The sequence below is a fragment of the Mirounga leonina genome, unplaced genomic scaffold (assembly GCF_011800145.1).
Source record: "Mirounga leonina isolate KUSES-001 unplaced genomic scaffold, KU_Mleo_1.0 Mir_151, whole genome shotgun sequence".
NCBI lineage: Eukaryota > Metazoa > Chordata > Mammalia > Carnivora > Phocidae > Mirounga > Mirounga leonina.
In genome coordinates, this window is record NW_023270377.1 from 20,941,373 (window position 1) to 20,963,607 (window position 22,235).

Sequence of the window (22,235 nt, forward strand, 5' to 3'; positions counted from 1 at the left end):
CTTGGCTTCAAGGACAATGGGACGCCGCTGAAGCCCTTCCAGCAAGGGACTGTCATCATCACATTTGTTGGTTGTTTTAAAGCAGCACCTATAAGAGGAAATAATACCGTGGAAAGAGAGATGCTTTGAAAAACAACTTTGCTTTGAGATTTTTGTGGGGGGTGAAAAATGTGAGCTAGCACCCTTCCCGCCAGACACAGTTTTTATGAAACTGAACGCAAGTGGCAAGAAAGTGTGTAACAAAATATACTGCAGGGAATAGGCTGTGTCTAGAGAACATGAAGCAACGTTTGGATGCCGTGCTACTTGATTCCGTCTTAGTAGAAAGCTGTCAATAATAGGAGCAAGTTAAATTGTGGGCCTAATATTCCCAGCTGCAGATGGAGGGTTCCCTTCAAAGTCCCTCTGGTAAGACTTCTCCACCGCACCTGGAATTCTCTATTTCACATGTTAACTTTACCTAATCTTTTTTTTTTTTTTTTTGTTATCTACATTTCTATGATGATCACCACCAGCTTGAAAAATCCAAGGAGAAAATGTCAAAACCATTTTCACTGACTTCTAATTTCTAGGTCCCCTTCTTTGAACCCCATATTTAGATTTATGTTCCGAATCATATTTTCAAACACCTGCCTTATCCTCTCAGAGTTCAAATTATCCAAATGGATGTCCAAACTAATTAGATTGACAGGTAATCACCAAAGTCCCATTCTGCCCTGCCATGAAGACACAGTTTAAGTTGTTAAAGCCTTTGCTCCCTTGGTTGCAATAAACTGAAATTTTCCTCTTTCTTAGTCTAATAGAATCCGTTATTAAGCCTTTTTACTTTTTGCCTCATTAAAAATCAAGTAACATTTCTCTATAGTAGTATTATCATTCAACTTTTGTCATGGTTGAGGTATTTGTATAATACCGATGTGTCTGGAAACCAGTCTTCTTTATTACCATGCTGACAAATTGTGAACAAACAGTTGGTAGGTAGATATTGTTAGAAACATCCTTACTATGGAAACAAATTCCAGTATGATTTCATCCTAGTAACTGGTGATTTATAACAAACCCCATTGACGTATATGCCTCTCTCCCTAACTAGGTCATAAACCCTGGAGGACAAGTATGGGTTGAATTGTGTCCCCTACCCAAATTCATATGTTGAAGTCCTAAGCCCCAGTGCCTCAAAAATGTGACTTCATTTGCAGGTATAATTAGTTAAGATGAGGCCATACTGGGTTAGGGTGGACATCTAATCCAATATGACAGGTGTACTTAAAAAGGGGAGAAATCTGAACATAGACATGCATTCAGGGAAGACATCATGTGAAGACTGACATTAAGCTGCCTCAAGCCAAGGAACTACCAGAAGCTGGGAGAGAAGCCTAGAACTGATCCTTTCCTGGTGACTTCTGAGGGAGACTGGTCCTGCTGACATCTTGATTGCAGACTTCTGGATTTCAGAACCATGAGACAATAAAATTCTGCTGTTCTAAGCTATCCAGTTTATGGTACTTTGTTACTGCAGCCCAAAAAAACTAATACAGCAAGGATTATGGCTCACTTCTTTCTGTGTGCCCCACAGGGAGTCGTGAATGTCCACTAAACTGGTGTTGCAATCACAGATCCCAGAAGACCCGAAGTTGAGCCAGTGAAGGCAATGACATGCCTAGGATTGGGCTCTAGCAAATTTCTTCCTCATCTTGAGATACACATTTGGGAATGTGCTGGGGTTGATACCAGTTGCTTGTACCTGGTGAGCAGATGGGCATGCAATCAGAGCATCCAACCATCCTCTACACCACACCCACTCTGAAAGAGGACCCCAAAGAAGTTTCTTAATGTGCCAGATGGGGTTGAAACATCCAAGGCGGGATGTTTTACAAGGGTACTCAGCCCCCTCAGTGTCCTGGGAAGCTCATCCCCCTCAGTTCTTACAGACATATGTGTGGAATCAGATGTACCTTTTACCAACATTAAAGGAATTTGTACGCTTTGACTGAGTGCAGCATTCATTCAGTCAAAGACCTGGTCCATTGTGACTCATGAGAAAAAGTTAATGAAGTCTATCTGAAAGAGCTTCCACTTAAACTGAAAGGAGGAGCCTACCAGCCACTGAATAGCATGGGAATATACAGGGGGTAGGGGGTGGTAGATCTAGATAGGACTAGTTTTCATCTTTTTGTTTTGTGAAGTCTTTTCTCCCACTAAATATAACACAAGTGTTGCTCAGACTGGATTTGTCTCCACTATACACCCCAAGGAAGAAGCCATTGCCCTGTCTTCTCCTGCACTAAGGTTGCCATTGATTACATCTGATTATTCTAAAGTTCCAAAGTTGGCAGTTGGTTGGTGGAGATATATATATATATATATACAAGTGTGTGAAGTGCATGAATCCTAAGCTCAATGACTTTTTATATATGGATACACTTGTGCCATGGCCCAGGTCACCAAGATCTAAAGCATTTCCAGCGCCCCAGAAGACTCCTCTGTGTTCTTTCCCAGGCTTTTACATGTATGACTTCTAATTAACCATAAAATTATGTTTTTTAAACCTGCTAATAAAGAATGCCTTCTGTACATTTAAGAATCTATAGCAGTTCACAAGAAATATAAGATGTAAAATCAGGCCCAAAGCTTGCCGTGTTGCCTTTGTATGGTCTGCATGGGGCAGAGTTTGCACCTTGGCTGCCTGTGGCTGAAATCTGTTCTTTGGACATGGTTTGTATGGACTGACTGCAAAATGTCTTCTATAAATTGAACCATAATTTAAAATTAAGGTATTTCACATGAAAACTCAAATTTGGAGAGGGGGGAAGGGGCTTCTCTTTAAAAATTGGGAAATTTTGTGCATTCCTTCTTGGAAGAAGTCACCTGGATCTAGGCAGTGGCTGCCCCCTTTGACATGAATGTGAAGATAGGGGCCCTGCTTCTCTCCACCATTTAAAGCAATGTCCTCACATGCACTCCTGCTCACTGACCTCATGAATGCATGTCAGCTACTGGGTCTTTGGGCCAGCTCTAACTAGACAAAATGGTTAATGTAAGACGGACTTTTAGTGGGAGACTATGTTCCCCCCAGAGGAAAAAAGATACCTTCAGTACTACCCAAATATTTTTAAAGAAAAATGGAATCATATTCTAAATTAATACATTATTTCTTATAACTTCGTATGGTGATTTATTTTCTGAAAATGGCTATTATTTATTGTGTACCATTCCAACTAGTTTTACACAGGTGCGTGCATGCATGCACACACACACACACACACTCACACATACACACACACAGTGTTGATGTCTCACATCTGCATGCTGGCTAATGTTTAATTTTTCAATATAAACATTATACTGGAAGGCACTCATCTGTGGTATGACCACAACTTCTATTTTGTTTTTGTAGCTTTTCTGCATAAAAATATCTAGTTTCATTACGTTTCAAACTGAAGAGTGAATTGACTCATCTTTTTGTGACTGTTTTCCAAAGATGAACTTGAATCACCTTGTCAGATCACTGTTAGACATGCTTGGTGTTGAACATTATTTTTACATATATATGAAAATTTTCTATAAATGGTATTTGAAGGTTTTGTCTGTTATAAAAACCTAAATATTTATGAAATAAATATATTATAAAAGTTCCTCATTCAGATACTGTATAAAAGAAAATTGCCATTTTAAAGGAAAATTACATAGAATATAGCTTTTGAATGGAGAGTGTCTTGGCTTTGCTTTTTTCCTAAGCAACTTTTTCTCCCTTATGTTTTGTACAAGCTCATAACAATTTTGTTCCAATCTATAAGATTTGTAATGTCACTACTTTCCATTTGTTCTACAACATAAACACCCACATGTCAATGCTCCCTTATCATCAAGGGCTCATGGGCAGAATTTCTTTCTGATATGTCAAATTATTGTTAAGCAGCTCCAGAGTCATCAGACGTGATTAATTTGTAAAAGCAATTAACAGACATGAGAAGCATACAGACAATGAATAACATGGGAGAAAGAAGAAGGTTAATAATACTAAATGCCCTTTGGAATTTATTTAACCATATTCGATAAAATTGTCATTTCACACACAGCCATATGCACACACATATAAACACGTGCACGGGCCACGGTTGTTTTATTTTTAAGTCGATATGAAATATTCTATGTGCTTTTAATATATCCTTTGCATAGGATAAGGATAATCTTTATCTCTGCCAAGTCAATTTATCAGCACAATGACTGTTAATCAAACTCTTTAGTTACTACACATTGAAATGACATTTTTTAAAAAACAAAATCTCTAAGGGTAGTTTTAAATATGATTTTGATCCTATCCATCCTCTAGCTTAGCAAGGAGAGAAGGTGATCAGCAAAACGCATGCAGGGCCTATAGCCACAGACCCTATATGTAGACTTCTATATTGTTGACATTGCCAAACCAAAGGATACTTGCCTCTTCGTTATGCCAGAAATCTCAACATATATCAGCTCTCTCCTTTTCATTCCACCCTAGTGTGGCTTTCACAGTAAGAACATCCTGCAACCTCTCCAGCCTCCTTCTCCTTTCTCTGCTCCTCTTTACAACAATCCTCCAATCAGTTTTCCAAACTAGTTATTTGTTTCCAACTTCTCTCTTCTCTTGAATGTAATCCTATTAGGTTTTCATCCTGGCCCACTCCAGTGAAATGGTTCTCAAATCCTGTGATGCAAAACCCAATGACTGGGATTTAATACCATTCCCTCTGGACTTGCCTTCCTTGACTTCAGTCACCACAACTCTTTTAGTTTTCCTCCTATCACTGGCCCCTCCTTCTGAGTCTCCTTTGCTGGAGCCTCCTCATGTTCTGAGTCTCTAAACAGGCCTCAGTCTTCAGACCTGGAGACAAACCCTTTGATGCTCTGCCCCATGTCCTTGGGTTCATCTCTCTGCTCCTCTGCCTAAGGACTTTCTCCAGCTCCTTGGGCTTTGAAGGTCCAGGGATTTAAAGCCCTCAGCAACATCCTCAATGAATGAAGACAGGAATTGCTTAATAAATACTGCAGATTCTTGTCTCCTTGGCAAGGCCAATTCTGAAGGCTGTTCTATACAGTCCCTCAGAGGGTCCCCAGTGGAATTGAACTCCAGTTGTCCTTGGTGGCAACCAGCTTATAAACACACCCTTTATTCCTTTAATTTGTTTTTTTCTTCTTTCCTTGTTTTCCTTTCCCCACTTCCTTACCTGTGCTTTCTGGGGTCCCACCTTTCAGTTAAATTGTGTTCATTTAAGTCCTTGTTGTAGGATTATTTTTAGGAGAAATTCAAACCAAGATCTTTTCCTTCTTAGTTAATGTTGACTCTGGTGACTGGGGATTCCTAGTACCAGTTCTTTAATATCAACATATTTTGACAACTCCCAAATGTATACACCCAGCCAGGTCCTTACTCATGAATCTGAGACTAGTATTTCCAGCCTTCAATGAGTTATCTTTAGTTGATGTCCAATAGGCAGCTCAAATGTAAACTGTACTGTTTTCTTCCCCTAAATATGTTCTTCTTTTATCTTTCCAAACTCAGTAAATAACACCTCATCTGTCAGGTTGCTCAGGCTAACCTAGCAGTTGTCCTTGACTCGTATGCCTTTTTCTCACATCACACATTCAATCTCTCAAGGTGGCTCTACCTTCACAATATACGCAGAAACAGACTGTTTTGGTTTCTTCTTTACCCATTTCACCACCACTGCCCTGGTCCCACCACCATCATTCCTCATCCACATTATCAAATTGGCTCCTAGCTCTTGTCCTAGCTTCCACACTTAGCCCCTTACAGCCTATTCATGACACAGCCATTGGAATGATCCTATTGAAACCAAGTCCAGTATGTCACTCCTTAGCTAAAAATCTCACAGAAGCTTTCATTACATGCTTAGAATAGGAGCTGAAATCCTACAAGACCCTCTATGACCTGGGTTCCTTCATGCCTCTGAGCTCATCTCCTACCACCTTCCTCCACTCTGCTTCAACCTTTATTATACCTTTACCATGACAAGCACACTCACCTGTCATATCCAATGAGGGTATGATTTCATGAAACCTTAGTTACTGCCATGATGTGTGTGCTTGTGCGTATCGATGTCTATGTTATCTATTTCTTACTTTGGGTCATAGTTTCAAGAAAGTACTTGCCTAAACATTCACCTGAATCAGATTGCCTTTGTTGATAAAGGATTGAGATTTCAATGAATTTATGTTTCAATATTCTCTGAAGTTATTTATCCAGTATTTATATTGCTACATACCAAAAACAAAAATGAAAAAAACATAATCTAAGTGTTTCAACTCCTGAGAAATGAGATTGTAATTAATTAGGCTGTTTAGATTATCAGGTACAACACATTTCTCTTGGGGTCTTTATTCATGGGCAAAAAGACTTTATAGAGGATTTCCCCAAAACTGTGAAACAATTTACTTTAGTAGCATCTTTTATCACTGAGAAAGTAGGCGTGTACAAACATAATTGCCTGACCATTAGAAGAACCAGTAGCATATATTAATTGGACACATATAGGAGATAATAACTTTCCTAATTAGAAAAAACATACAAAAACTCAAGTAGTACTTGAAACTTTCCATTTGACCAGTGTCCTGAAATAAGCAGCCTTACTTTATTTTCTCCATGTAACTGTATTTAATCCCTTGTCAGAAGTTACTTGTGATTTTTACGATGGTATCCTTAGAGATGGCACAGTAAATATTGTACAGAAAACTCCCATCAAAAAATGAAGAGGAATGTACTGATTTGAACAATGTTAGGAAGAAGGCTGAGCCTAGATGTTGGTTGTGGGTTGAGCATCACAAGGAAAAAAAAAAGCTACAAGAGATCAGAATGAGAGCAGAGATTGGAAGATGAAGTAGGAAGGTGATTAAATATTCTAAAGGATGATTTTTGTACCATCTTGGAGTTCAGTTGATATAAATAAATGTGAGAGCCTTCAGTGATTATTATTATCATCATTACTGTACTCATCTAGGAAATTATAGCTTATTTGGCACTTTATTCTTCATATTAATGATGTGAAGTTTCATGACAACCCACTAAGAAAATAAAAATGAAAATAATACATCAGACCGCGGCACTTAAAAGCCTAATGAAATCCAAACACTTCCCAATAGAAGATGACTCAGTGACACAGAATTGGCAGCTGTTTGTTGTTAGATCATTAGTTTTTACTGGCTTTTTTCCTATTTTAAGAAGACATCTGCAGAACCCTCCTCTCTCCCATAATCTGCTTGGATTTATTTAGAGACCTGGAGTGGAGTCATCAATTGGAAAAATAGAGTAGAAGCATCCTTCAATAGCTTAACGACTCTTTTCCAGTGGGTTTTAAATTATAGCAGTTTTTACTGAAAATAAAGACTAAGCCCATTGAAACAACTTTATTTGCCCCAAGAAAATGTGAGAGGAAAAGCTCACCTATCTTAAACTTGTGTCAAGGAGGCATGATCACGTTTGTAATGACAACTTTGCCATACTGCAAATGGAGTGAGAAAATGCTCTCTCTGAGTAAATGCTCAGGGTAACATCTTGTCCCGGTTGGTCTCTAGCAAATGGAAACTTCAAAAGTGCCTCCTGGTGCTTCTAAAGCTGGGGATATCTTTAAATAGGAGGCATCTTGTCTGCTTGAGGGGATTTTCCTCTGTAAGTTGGCCCTTTAGTGAGTCAGCAATGACGGACTGCACGTGGATAGTGGCCTGGCCATTCTTTGCTTCTACAACGCACGTATAGCTATTTTAACATATTGAATTCGATTATCTTGCACCAATTCTGCCCCTAAAGATAATCTTTAAAGATTTACTTTATCGGGAACTTAGAGTATGTCATAAATTATCTTATCGAAGTTGGGCAACAACCCCCCAAATATTAACTTATCCGTGCAACACTCTTTACTGAATGCTATCAGGCATTTTACTGAGCATTCAGAATATGGCAGTGAACAAGAGAGCTACAGTCCCTCAGTGAACCTATATTTCAGTGAGATAGCTGAGCAAATTGTAATTAAACCAAACAAACGATTTTCAATTATGACAAGTAATATGAGACAGAAAATAATAGGGCAGGTCAGGGAAGGCCTCTCTAAAGAGGTAATATTTACGCTGATCCAAAACAGGGCATCAGAAACACTGATGGGAAGAGCCCTTCCTGACTTAATGTGAAGTCTGTGCAAAGAGAGAAGTGTTAAAATAAGGGGTATTCTTTTTATTTTGGGGAAATAATCTGGCACTTATGGATAGATAAAAGAATGGAAATTCAGAGAAATTAAACAATTCCTTCCACAGTGAACAACTCGTAAGACCTCCAGTCTCCTAAGCCAGCTCTGTCTGTTTCCAACATTCTTTCTACAAAGCTACACCCATTTATCCTGCTGAACATTTACCAGCTTTTTAGATCCTATGGACTAGCTTGGGATCACTTAAAATTGAAACTCATCCAGATACACTCCCTGTCAGCAAAGCAAAAGCTTCCTAATGGCCACTTTGCAGAAGTGCCAATGTTACCCTTTCCAAGTGAGCTGCTGGGGAAGGCTGTCCACCATATGGAGCAGGATGTGAGCTTTCTGTGCCTCCAGTGGGACTGTAGAGCTTATGATATGAAATTTTGCACTTCACAGTCCAAACTCATCGAGTTTGTGATGTGATAATTCGGGGTCATTAAAAGACATTCATGCTAGTGTTTGCTAAAGAGGAAGGTGTTGGGGATAGGAGAAATAGGTGAAGGGGATTAAGAGGTACAAAATTCCAATTATAAAATAAATAAGTCATGGGGATGAAAAGTACAGCATAAGGGAATACAGTCAATAATATTGTAATAATGTTGTATGATGGCAGATGATAACTATACTTACAGTGAGCATAGCATAATGCATGGAATTGTTGAATCACTATGTTATACACTTGAAATGAACATAACACTGTGTGTCAATTATATTTCAATACAAAAAAAAGACATTCATGGGAAGGTCTTCAATAGTTATTGAGTGGTACTATTTTTCCATTTATTAAATGAATTATATGTGTGTTTATTAATATGTGTATATACTTATAAATATATAGCCCTCTCAAAATATAAATATAAATTATATTATAAATATAAAAATATTTTTATTTTGAATCACAAATGCACATGCTACCTTTAAAAATGATATAGTCAACCATGAAAGTCAAAAAATAAGAGATTGAATTCTAATTTATTTTTAAATCAAAGATTTATTTCTGTTAGCTGAAGATAGGCAAATACCCACAGAGTCTAAAATTATGCCAAATACTTTATAGATATTAACTTATAAAATCTTCTCAATAATCCTACACTGTAACATTTAGGATGTCTGTTTCACAGGTGGAAAAACTGACTCCATGAGGTTAAGAAACATGTTCCACATCAGAGAACTAGGCATTACCAGTGCTGGGATGAGAATTCACATCTTGTACCTTACCTTACTGCTCTCCCAAGGGTTTTCAAAAACATTTTCTTTTTTAAGAGGAACCATAAACTGATGATGCATGTTCATACTTCCATATTTCAAAGCATAATCTCCTTTCTGGTTCTTGCCTTATGGATTATAAATATTTCTGCAGAAGTTGTTTTCAGATTGAAGGAAGAAATCATTTGGACCTTTCATCTAAACTTTTACCCATCCTTTGTGATTAATTGCCTAGGACATGCCAACTTTCCTCGTCTCATCGGTTGAACGATGTAAAAATGTCTCTTACTCAATGCTTTTGTGTGAGTGTGATAGGGAAAGGTAACAAACTGACATTCCCCTTTCAACCAAATCATGTGAAGGATATGCACCAAATTGATTCTGCCATCAGAAATACAACACATACTGTTATATTTTCATGATGACAGCACTGAAAAATAGGTAGAGTTTCTTCTGTCTTGCTGTTAATCTGTACTAACATTCTGTGTAGCATGTTTAAGAGAAGGGCTAGGGGGCATGAAAAAAGGAAAAGATAAGAATTATTTTACAATTTATCAATCTATGAAGGCTGGCATCTCAAATTTTAAAAAACAATGAAAAAACATTGCCAAAAATGTGTGTGTGTTTATGTGTGTCTATAGCCACCACTTACACTCCAATACTGTAAGATCGCAGATTTCCTTGTTTAAAATTGAAATAAGCCCAGGGATCAGAAAGAATGGGTGTATTCTTCTTTATATTCTATTTATAATGAGGATATACATGAGACCGGTCATTCAGAATATGAATATTTTGACACAAGCATTACTACTATATTTGGCATTGTTGGTCTAGACTAACTGGTATATAATTAAAACAAAAAAGACGTTCTATAGTGGCATTTTGCTCTCATGCAGTAACACCTTCCAAGAAGAAGCAGGTATTTGGCCCACCCAACGTTTACCTCCTGCCAACAAATGGATGCTTTGAGGGACTCATATTCTCATGCATAGGCTCAACGGTACTTTGAAGAAACAACAAGGATGGAAAACCTAAAAGTATGATTTAATTTTTTTATAAAAATGGAATGGGCTTCTCCAATGAATGTAATGCAAACCCAAAGACCAGATGTTCTGCTAATTAAAAAAAAATGTGTTGGGGGGATTAATAAGCTTTTTTATATCATTGTGGAGAGAAGTGATATATGATATGGGCTGTGGCTAGTTGAGAAAAGAGATGCCCAGCTCTCTATCTTTGGGCAGAGCAGAGTATAACACTACCATTGGGTCCCTTGAGTTATTGAGAACAAGAAAACCTATGCTTAGAGCCAAGTGCTTATAGCTTTATGGCAGTAAAAGAGAATTATAGACATTTATATTTGAAAGGGAGCTTGCCTTATCTTTTCCCCCATCTCTTTTATAGATTCTCCAAAATGTGCACCCCCAATTTTTGCTTTAGAGGGCTCAGAGATGGTGTTCATCCCTTACAAGGTAGACCTTTCTTTGGTCATACAACAGTTGCTAGAATATTCTTTATTAGTCTGGGTAAAAATATAATACATTCTCTTCCTGGTATTTATGTCCACAGTTAGAAAGAAAAGATTTACATATCCCTCTATAAAACATGATAGCTGCTTTAATATTTGAATATAACCATCATATCTTCTTTAATCTCTTCTTCTCCACAGTAGACCATTTCATTTTTTTCCCTAACATTCCTCATCTCACATGCTTCTATATCTCTAACAGTCTCTTTTGCCTTCCCTCAATGTTCCCTAGTTTGTTAGTATTACTCTGGTATCTTTGCACTTAGAATTGAACAATATATTCTAGTTAAGCTAAAGGATACAAGAGGCAGGGATGCTCACAGCTCTATTTTCCCTTCAAGCCCTATTAACAACAAAGTTAGAGTTAGCTACACTGAATCTGGACCATTTGACTAAAGGTTTAGGGTCTTCAACTACTAAAGTTTCAGATCCCCAATATTACTGAAGGGTCACAAGACAGAATGGGGATCTTATTCCAGGTTAAAGAAACACCATACAACTATCCTGGGATGATGGTGGTCTTAGGGAGAGATGAAAAGAATGGTTTCTCTGATAGTCTTATTTAGAGTAGAAATTCATACCTCACACTACTTTCTAATAAAAGCTTTTATTTTACTCTTTTTCAACTTTATGTGGGTTATAAAATTTCTCCCTATTCTGTACATAGAAAACACACACATCTTTCAACAAGTAAGCAAATGAAATATACAGAGAGGGACTATTAGCCACCAACAACTTTTAGACATATAATTACTGAACAAAATGAAAACATTGAACAAAGCATTTTTAGAAACTGAATAATTCATCTATTTATCTATCTACGTGTGTATATGTATGCATATGTGTGCACATGTGTATATAGTGTATATGTATGTGTGTATGTATACAGATATATATGTATATCCTTTTCTTATTAGGAGCACTTAGACCTTGGTGTACTTTGCCCAGAAATAATAGTTAAGAACCTACAATAGCTTCTTGCCAAGTTTTTACATGGTGGTATCAAGGGGATTTTAGGGCCTGGGTAAGGGTCTCCCTGAACATATGGAGGAACTAATGCAGACTACAGTGGGACTATCAATCCCCAAATCTAAGACCTATAATTCTATTACCTGAAACTTCCAGGCAGGTCTCCAGTACCCAATACTTATATAATTAATTTTTGAAACTAAGTGCTCCTATTTATCTCAGGTTGCCTTCATTTTGTTCATTTCAATCTCATTGTCTGGACTATGAAGAGTACTTTGAATTTTAATTCCATTACATATAGTATTGAATAACTTTCTTTTAAGCTTTGAGTTCTTTGAATGTTTAATAAGCATGTATCCCCATTCAAGGCATCAATAAAATGCTAAAGAGAACAAGGTCAACTACAATGTCCTGGGTCACTCCATTAGAGCTCTTTTTCTGGCTGACATGGATATACAACTCCTCCCTTTGTGGTATACAGATTCAAATAAACCTCAATGATATCTGGAGAACTGGCAATAAAGTTAACTTGCTGTTAGTCACCTGAGTGTTGACCCTGGAGTTTCTTAAGTCCCACTAAGTTAAATCAAGATTTGACTCAGTGGTCCCTTGATTTCCAACGAGAGTGCCAAGACAATCTAATGGGGAAAGACTAACCTCTTCACCAAGGGTTCTGGGACAATTGGACATCTGCATACAAAAGAATGAAGTTGACCACCCTCACACTATGTAAAAAAATAACATGAAATGAATCAGAGACCTAAATGTAAGAGCTAAATCTATAAAACTGTCAAAAGAAAACACAGGCATAAGTCTTCATGACCTTGGATTAGGTAATGGATTTTTAGAAATGACACAAAGCACAAGCAACAAAAGAAAATGTTTTTTTAATTGGACTTCATCAAAATTAAAAACTCCAAGGAACTTCAAGGAAGATGAAAGACAACCTATAGAATGGGAGAAAATTTTTGCGGATCATTTTGCGAAAAGGAATGAAGTACTGATACGTGGTACTACTTGGATGAATTTTGAAAACATTATGCTAAGTGAAGGAAACCAGTCACAAAAGACCACACATTGTATTATTGCATTGACATGAAATGTCCAGAAAAGCGAAATTTGTAGAGGCAGGAGTGGATTAGTGGTCTCCTGGGCCTGTGGGAAGGGGAGGATGAGAAATGACTGCTAACAGGTACAGGGTTTCTTGTAGGGATGGTAAAAATGTTCTAAAATTGATGGTGCTGATGGCTGCACAATGCTGTGAATGTATTAAAAACCAATGAACCACACACTCTAAATAGGTGAATTGTATGGTATGTGAATTGTATCTCAATATACAATATATAATTAGAATTTAGGATCTGGGGCCGTGTTCTGTTAATGAGAAAAAATGGGATGATTGGGTGACAACCATGGAGTCCCTGACAATCCCAGTTTCCAAAGAAGGAATAGAGAGAAGCCATTGGCCAGCATCCTTTTTATAATTTTAGAATAGAGAGTTTACAAGCATTTGGGAAAGAAGGTCGTGAGCATTTGGAGCTACTGTAAGTCTATGCTATATCAACACCATTTTCCTTTCAACGGTTTTGGTAGGTTGGGAAAGTTATGTAGACATAACGCGCCCTGATTTCACCTAATAAGATTCTACTGTACTGAAACTATTTGAAAGATGAAGCTTTCCTGCTTGAAGAATATCTCCTTCTAGATCATATTTTCATGAATACCAAAAGGAGCCATGGATCCTGCTTTATCAGAAGAAATTTTTTATGGCTTCCCTAGTTAATAGGAACATGCGTGGCCTACAAAAGGCTGGTGTGAGACTTGGATCGATGTAGGTGTAAGACTTGCATCTCTAACAGATGTCACATTTAGCTTCTGGAGTCCTTTAGTAGGTGACGTCGGCTGTAATGAACAACACTAAAACAGAACATAAATTTGCCTATGATGACGCCATATGATGCTGTTACCAAAACTGCAGTGCCAGAAATTAGCTTCAAGAGACAGAGCACCTCTCTCTCTCTCTCTCCCCCCCACCCTCATCTCTCTCTTCCCCCACCCCCACCTCTCTCTGGTGTTGCTGTATGGATTGAACGTGAACAAAAAGATGTGAGGTGGGAGGGAGAGCTCTCAGCCACAGGTAATAGTGAATCCAGAACGAGGTGCTGGAGCTGGTTTGCCCTGGCTCACTTGTGCCCGTGTTCATCTTTTCCCAACTCTGTGTTCACTGAAGTCATTCCGGCAGCCTGAAATCATCCATGGTGGGAGGATACATCACAAAAATTGGCAAATGCTATAAATTTGGCCTTTATTTCCCCTGGAGAGCCTGTTGTTAAGCACTTACCAGCAGAGCTCTGGCAAGTCTCTCAGTGTTGGCCAACTAATAGTAGTGTGGAACAATGGAACATATTGTCTCTGAGTGTCAAGAGCATGTAAGTCACAGCACAAAGACACCAAGATGAGAGCTGGGGTAATACATACCGCAGGAAGCAACACCCATATCCGTGGTGAAGAACAACACTGACTTAGAGACAAGGTTAAAAGAAAATGTAGTATACTTTTATTTTTTTTTTGTAGTATACTTTTAATTAAACAATAACAACTTAGATGCGAGGTATATATTCTGGTGAAGTGGTTTAGTTTTTGATACATAATTGTAGGAAGCATTGTATTTGTTAAGTATTGTAAAATTCTTGATTCCTTAGGAACAACTTTGCATAGTTACACAAGTCAAGAATCCATTTACCTATATTCCTTGGAGTTTTTTCCTCTGCCTGTGATTCCCACAGTGGCAGTCATGGCATCAAGGACAATGTCCCCCAATAAGAGAACTTTTCTCATAAAGCATGAATAAATGAGTGACACAACATTTGGATTCATAGGAATGGTTAGAATAGAAGTGTAAACATCAAAAACTAATGATGTATGGTGATTAACATAACTTAATTAAAAAAAGAAAAAAAAAAGAAGTGTAAAGTAAATATACTCAAAATAGATTCTTGGGAAGACTGAAAATGAAATTAGGTGGGCATATGCTCATACCTATGCACACAGTAGCCAAGAATTCCAGTGGAAAAATCAACATCAGTAGAATTAGATTTTGTTCCCCCAAATGCAGTCAGAAACAGCACGATCTGCTTTCTATGGAAGCATCCAGAGGTTTCTCTTATGGAAAGGCAACATCTGTTTTAAGAAGTCCTTTGAAGAGAAACTACATAAACATGTGGCAACGGTGTGTTATATACACTCCCTTGCTTAAAGAGTTGCCAGAGGAAGTAGGGAATCGAGCCCCCAAAACAGAGGCCATTTAGTTACCTTGGCTGAGGCAGCAACACCAATTTCAGCCTCTCTGATGTTTAACACATCAAGAGAATAGAGGGAAATAAAGTTACGACTGGAATCAATCTTGCCACTTTCCTGGCATGATATCAAAGGTTGCTTAGGTATAACCTTGCAAATGAAAAATTAAAATTTAGGGAAAGAATTTGGGAGGAAGGATTTAAAAATTTAGTTGAACCTTCCATACACAAGCCTGTCTTGATAAAAAGAAAATTTATCAAGTCCAATATAACATCAAATCTTCTGAGGCCAGGGGTTCTCAATCTGGGGTCCTTGGACAGAATTCAGAGAGTCTGTGAACTTGGATTTAAAAAAAAAAGACATCTTTATTTTCACTAAACTCAAACTGAAATTTATCATTGCCTTCATTTATGAATGTAAGCAACAAGCCATAGTGACTGTTCCTAGGACTCATCAATAACAGAAATCACAGATACTCTTTTATCACATTGCAGTAGTTACAGAAATCTCCATATATCACTTACTCTCATGCCACTTTGAAATTGCGATAATGATTCTATTTGCCACTATGTCTTATGATTTAAATATTGATGCAGAGTCTCCACATATATGGCTTCATCAAAAATTTGGTGTTTTAATAGTTTGAAAATTATACTTCAATATAATTGGTTTCCTTTGTGATTATGTATAATTCTTTGTGTTTTATTTTAAACATTTTGAAACATTATCCAGAGAAAGAGTCCATAGGCTCCATTAGATGGCCTAAGGTGTCAATGGCTTACAAGTTAAGAATCACTGTAGGCAGAAATGAAGAGTCAAAGTCTTTCCTGAAGGCCATCCTTCCTGTGTGTTGGAAGGGGGAAAAAGGAGGGTCCTGATACACCTGTTCAGTTATGATCTCTATTTAAAGTTTGAAGACAAAGATGGTTTATACAATATTTCCACCCTTACAAGGAAAAAAAAAATCCACAATGAAATAGAGGAATAAGACTTCCTTCCTCTCCAAGGAAGTGAGAGGTAGGGAGAATTAAAGTAAGACCATTTAAAAGTGTGAAACCCTTCCTTTTAGGTCTGATCAGATAATCCTGGGTCACAGAGTTCATGTTTGAGATGGAGCTGAGGACAGTGAAGCATCTGAGGGCCAAAGCTGTGAGTAAGAAGCCAGGAAAACTCTGTGGTTTGTCAACTCTGACATTACATTACCTTCCTGTGTGATCTTGGATGAGTGACACAATCTTTGGTGATTCAGCTTCTCCGTTTTCTTGGCCCCACGTTCCATTCAACTGGCTATGCAGAGGTCCCAAGATAAACAGCTTGCTCAAAGGGAGACAGCATTGATGATTTTTTTAAAGGAAAGACAATGCCAAGGATCTGCTTCCAGGCCTCCCATGATGGCTCCATTCCTACCTTCAGTTCCCCCGCTTTGTCCTGCCTGTATTCCTGTTTTCACTCCCAGTTTGGCTTTCCATTTGCTCTTGGCCCACTATCTGTAGCAGTCAGAGAACATAGCTCTATCTCAAAGGCCATCGTGTGTACAGCACCAAAGAAGGGACATCTGTCTTCACTGCCATTTCATTCTTGCACTTTTTCTCCCTGACACCTTCCTCTCCCTCCCAACAAAACCTACAGTCAGACCATCCAGTGACACTGGCATGCAGCTCTGTGTTTCTAAACTTGGAAAACATAAGAACTCTCTCTAAAAGAAAAGAATTCTCACTTCCTTCCAAATAAATGGATGTCAATTACCAGTGCAAGAGAGTTTTGACTTTATAACACTAAAATCCTACATGACTGCAGAAATAAGAATACAGTGGTGTGAGAATTCCCCTGGGTCTGCAGACCTCTGAGAAACACCAGTATACAGGCTGGATCACAGATTTAAGTGTTCATCTTTCAATGGTTATTTGATTTTGACAAAAATCAAAGTTTTAAGCAAACTGGGTAAATCTTGAGTAATGCAATTTCAGGCATCAGGAATTGGGCAAGAAGAAGCAAAGGCAAACTGAATCCTTTTGGACAATCCTAGAATTACATGACATTGTTAATCACCAATTGTGTCTACTCCTAAGACTGGCCTTGGTGAACTTTCTGGCTAAAGTGATTCAGGTAACCTTTTCACCATATTGAATTGAAAGAGACCAGAGGCCTCCTTACCTGCCCCAAGGACATGGCAAATTACATCTGTTCTCTCAAGGAAAGAGCAAATATAGTGTTGGTTGTCAAAATCCCTGTTGTGCAAATCTGACATTTAAATGGTTTTTAAAGCTAATATTCAGTTTATCCATTGAATCTTGGGAATAACCTCTGACATTATTAACCAGAAATCAATCTTGGGCGCCTGGGTGGCTCAGTTGGTTAAGCGACTGCCTTCGGCTCAGGTCATGATCCCGGAGTCCCGGGATCGAGTCCCACACTGGGCTCCCTGCTCGGCGGGGAGTCTGGTTCTCCCTCTAACCCTACCCCTTCTTGCGCTCTCTCTCTCTCACTCTCTCTCTCTCTCTCAAATAAATAAATAAAATCTTAAAAAAAAAAAAAAGAAATCAATCTTGTCAACCACTGTCCACATTTAAATAATTGGCTTAGAGATTTTTCCTTGAATAATCCAGCCCATCATATTTTCCAATGTGCATTACAGCAGAGCTAAAATAGTCTTTTTTATAAGCCTGTTTCCCTTACATTTACATTTTTCCCCATTTTTAGGCATAAAACCAGTTTTTTCCCCCATCAAATTAATTTTTATTAATTGGATTTCCACCTGCATGTCAGGCAGAGGAAAATGTAAGTTTGAGCACAATAGTAAGGCTCTTCCAATTATAGCAAAGGGAAGAAAGAGAGGCCAGAATCAGAAAAACAAGAGTTTACTAAGATAAGACTTCTGCTTTCACCATAATGATTTCTGAAGCTGGCTATCTGGGACCCATGCTGGTCTAATGACTACATCTATAGGATCTATGTACTCATTCACACCTAGCTATACTTCTCCCCCAACCCTGCCCCCTGCCCTACTTTATGAGGAAAGGAAAGCTTTCTACATCCAGATAACTAAAAATATCTGGTGGCCAAAACAATGTCTTTTTTTTTTTTTTTTAACCCACTCACTAGCAGATGGACATAAATCAATAGGGATAAGGAAAGAAACCATGAAGTAGGCCTGCATGGCTTTTCAGAGCCTGAATTTCACCTCCTATTCACAAGCCAGGCTCCCTAGTGTTCCACTGAATAGACAGGTAGTTAGGGCCTCAGCCCTGCCACCAACTCACCAAACAGTCGAGACTTCTGGCATTAGGCCAGCAGTGCTGAGCCCGAGGTGGGTAAGTCTTGGATAACTGTGGCTTTGAACCAATTAGAAATGCAGAGCCCTCTCAGCAAGCCATAGATGAGTGTGCTTTCCATTACTGAAAAATCCACTATCACCTTGGTATCAAGATGAAGTTGATGTCAGAGTTTGGGCATCAACAGGCACAAGACCACATTCCTTGGAATGTTTACTCTTGAGCCAGAATCAATTCACTTTTGAAACCCAGTCATTTTGGATCAAAGGAACATTTTTGTGATCTGGAAATGTTTTGGATTCCATGAACTCCCTCCCCCACAAAATGCAATAACCTACATTCGCACATTTTTTTTTCCCAAGCACCTGAAAGGTAAAACATTTTCTTTAACCACTAATCATTTACTTATAAACAGTGCATTTAATGGGAACTTGAATTTACCTATTCTGCATTCATTCAGATTCATTGCTCTGAATGCATCAGAACAGATGTTATGAGGGTCATAACATCAAAGAAACATTTACACTTGTGAGTTTGTTAGGCTTAAATCAAGTTTTACCAATGGTAAACTGATATGAACCCTTCAAAGTTTACTACAAACCTTGGTTCAGCAGACTTTTAATTTTTTTAATAAAATCACAATCCCCCCCCCCCCACATTCTCAATTGTGCCACCAAGTACATATGCATAGTAAGAATTGATAACAGGAAAAAGAGAAGTCTCAGCAGATGGTTCAAGCTCAGTAACACAAGAAAAGATTTTCCTCGAACAAGCATGGTTAGTACCGAGACCTATATACACTGTTTTTCCCTGTACGTGCATACCTATGCTAAAGTTTAACTTATAAATTAGGCACAGGAAGAGATTAACAACAATAACTAATTTAGTCTCATATGCTATATACTGTTATATACTACATTACCATATGTAATTAAGTACATTTTGAGATTTTCCATCCTGTTCCATTGGTACATCCGACTACTTTGAGTTTGATTTCTCTCTTCTCTAACTTTCTTTCTGTTACAAGAGCTAAAGATTCACAATAGTTTAACATAGAAAGTATTAGGGGAAAAAAGAGGTCATTACCATCCATATCCTAAATAACTGCTCTTTCAATACAAATTTTGCTGTTGAAAACAATGGTGATTTTTCAGCATGGAATGATCCTCACTTAAAACCTTAGATCTGTTGCTAAATTATACTATCTCCGAAATTTTTTCATATATAAATTAAGGACCCAAGAAAATAAATTAAGTTCCAATCAGAATTACTCTTTACAACAAAAATCTTTGGAAGTAAAAGCATCCATTGGTTGTCCATTTATTTTTATGTGAGTCTTATATAAGTATTTTTATGAGTCTGATCTTCCATTAAAATGGCAATATTACTCAAGTTATTTTTAAATTTTTGTTTGCCCACCTTAAAACGAGTCCAAAAGTTCTAACTAGTCTTTCTGGAAAGACCACTTCAACCAGGCTCAAAAACTTTTATACTTTATCTAGAAGGGAGGAAGATTTGCTCTCTAAATATCAGTACATCAAGACAAAAGACTCACTTTATTCAACTATTTCAACTAAAAGGATTTGTCAGTTCTCAGAATTTGAAATTAATATGTTTTTGGAGTTGCTATGTGATTCAATTAGTGTTTGCAATAATTTTAGACTCAGAGAAGTGGAGAGGTAGGATGAAGGATCTGGCTCAAAGAAAATACCAAATAACATTATGTTAAATCAAGTATAAGGAATCATTTTAAATAGTATTCTTGGAATGCCCACAGCTAGATATTTCTCAGTAGAAAAAAGTCATAAAAATATAAAAATATAATTAGAAAGAAACAGCTGAGATTCTTGGATGGCCATTTATGAAGGATTTCTTTCAGCTATTTCCAAATTTGTCTTTGGATTAACTGTCCTCTAAACCAGGCAAATTACACACAATGAAAAGAAGAGATCTCGGACAGTCTTGTATGTAACTGAGAGGCAATGGGACTATTTTCAGGCAGCACTCATAACTTTTCCTTGACTGCTAATATCTGCTTGCTAAACCTTACACACATCCCCAGGGTGCTGGGGTTTGTAAACATTACTTGATGATGACATACTGAATAATATGAAAATGTGTCTCTCATCCACACCCAAAACCCTCCAAAGGACATTTCATATTTTCAGACTGTGGTCAGCATGCTTTCTGGGGGCTATTTGTAGTTCTTTAACAGAAAGTTAAATGGGTTCTTTATTAAAAATTAATTCCTGGGTTATCCTTGCAGGAAACAAGATGGGCATAAACCACACGGTCAAGTCTGAAGTCAAATGCTATAGGAATTGAGGTTGTTTCTTACATGTCTGATAGGAAATGTCACAAATTCTAAGGACAAATTATTTACTGAAATGAGCATGTAAGTAGCCAGACAGGTATTTCTTTGCTTTTGCAGACCTTGAAACTTCAAACACTTTTAGGAGTCAAAAATTAAACTGTAACATATCTGTCTGCTCTTGATATTCCGTGACACTCATTTATCTTTTTAGCAACACAGAATATAGAGTTTGATAATGAGAAAAAAAGATGCAATACTTCTAAGAGAGTGAAGTTTCAATGTATCTGAAATAAAAATTATTAGTTTGACAGGTTCAGTATTTTTCTGTTGACCAAATTCAATAGGACTGCCGCAAGCAGAGGATATATGATAGGAAAAGAAACCCCACTTGATCTCAATAGAGCCTCTCTCTCTAATAAAATACTTGCAAAGTCATTGTGACTCATGAAAATTCTGTACATAATGAGCATCCTCAATGTAAAACTATGGGCAGACCTACTTCCAAAACAAACAACAAATGAAACAATGAGGCTACATTTTATAAAAAGGGAGAAATAATGAAGAGAGAAAAGGGAAGAAAAATTTAATGTTGTCATAAAAAGAAGTTGTATAGATTTATTCCTTTATTGTCTGATTTTTGTTTCTTTGTATATGGTCACTATGGAAAGATGGACATAATGACAAACAGGGAAACTGACTCAACCCTTGGACATAAGTCACAGGAAGGTAACAACAAAAGGATGATATAAGAACAAAGTTATCAATTAAATAGAAATGATAATGAAGTTCCTTGGTTCTTATGCATTAAACTTATTAAATGATATAAATTAATTAAAGGGTATTTACGAAGTCATATTGCTTTAAATCATCACTTTTTTCCTCAAAAAATTGTTTCTATTTTTGCCTAACTGGAATGAAGCTCATCAAAACCAAAAGCATGATTATTTCAAGAAAAAGCCCTTCTAGTTACAGATTCTTTTTTTTTTTTTTAAAGATTTTATTTATTTATTCATGAGAGAGAGAGAGAGGCAGAGGGAGAAGCAGACTTCCCACAGAGCGGGGAGCCCGATGCGGGACTCGATCCCAGGACTCCGGGACCATGACCTGAGCCGAAGGCAGACGCTTAACCATCTGAGCCACCCAGGCGCCCCTAGTTACAGATTCTTTAAGAAAAAGATTGCAGAGGTCTTTGCTGAAGTAGGAAAACTTCACATTAGAATATATGCTAATAAGAGCAAAGGCCTTACTTTGTTCACTGATGTACTGCAGCATGTAGAACAGTTCTCAATAAATACAAAAACATTCATGGTAGTCCTCCCTTGCACAGAAGTAATAAAGAGCAAAACAGTACATTTTTCCCCAAGTATGACTGAATTAATTTTTATAATTAGAAAGAAACAGTGCTTATTGGC